Below are 1127 nucleotides of genomic sequence, written 5' to 3'. Positions count from 1 at the left end.
TGTGGAATATTGGCCCAGGCGCATTGCTATTCGCGTCGCCATTCGCATCCACTGACTTAAAGAGGATTATCATAAACGCAACATGCATTTTGGGGCTTCTCCCTCCCCATAATGGCACGAACATCGGGGTCAAGATCTCGCCCAGGCCCAGGACAGCCACCCTATCCGCCACCCCTCCCCGACCCGCGCGCCAGCCGCATCAGCCGCGATCAGCCGTCGTCCTCCTCGCTCTCGCACCTCTCTTTCTCTCTCTCCCTCCCTCCCCCCACCCCACCCGCGCGACCAAACAGTCAACGGCCCGAAAACAATTCGTCTCTCAATATTTTACTGTTTGTGCGCAAACAGTCTGTGTGTTTGGCTGTCAAAAAACGTAAAGTAAAAGTGATGAATATTTCATTGGCCGTGTGCTTTGGCCGGCGTGGGGGCGCGGGCTTTTCAAACACACTGAGGTCTCCTTACAAGGCAGGTCTTTGAGGGGGATTTGCACGAGTCTGCCAAACATAGCAGTCCCCAGAGAGAGGCTAGGCGAACAGCGACCGAAGAAGTTAACATTCAGCACTACAAGATTCGCCGCTCATACCGAGATATGATACTGTTCTATCACTTCATGTCTATTTTAATAAATTAATTCGCAAAAAATGATTGGCCGTTGTGCCTGGCTCTCGTGTGAGGGCGGCACTGCGGCGCCCTCTGACATGTTTGCTAGTTGGTAGTAATTTCTTCCGGCGAAGGGCGGGCCGTGGAAGGCCTCAAGGCCTCGGGGCTCGGGGGTCGAGTCAGGCGGGGCCGGGCGCACGCCGGGGGGCTCATTATAACATTTCCAATCTTGTAATCAAATTCAAACTGAATTGTATGAGGTGGCAGAGCAGATTGCGGTGAATTACCGACGATGATTGCATAATCCCCCGAAATTTTTAGGGCCGGTGTAACTCTTTAGGAACGAAAAAGTTTGCAACCCAGTTATTTCCTTGCATTCAAGGTCGTAGGTCGGCGGTCAGTCCACCGGTTGGTATGGATAAATTATTACAAAATTGCAACTATGAAAATACTTACTTGTGATCTCTGAAATTCTTTTTCCTTTGGCCGAACAACTGATTTTCGAGGTGAAATGTGACGATTAGACATCA

The sequence above is a fragment of the Frankliniella occidentalis genome, unplaced genomic scaffold (assembly GCF_000697945.3).
Source record: "Frankliniella occidentalis isolate FOCC.00 unplaced genomic scaffold, Focc_3.1 Scaffold127, whole genome shotgun sequence".
Lineage (NCBI taxonomy): Eukaryota > Metazoa > Arthropoda > Insecta > Thysanoptera > Thripidae > Frankliniella > Frankliniella occidentalis.
The sequence above is the reverse complement of the archived record's forward strand: the minus strand, read 5'-3'. Positions refer to the sequence as shown.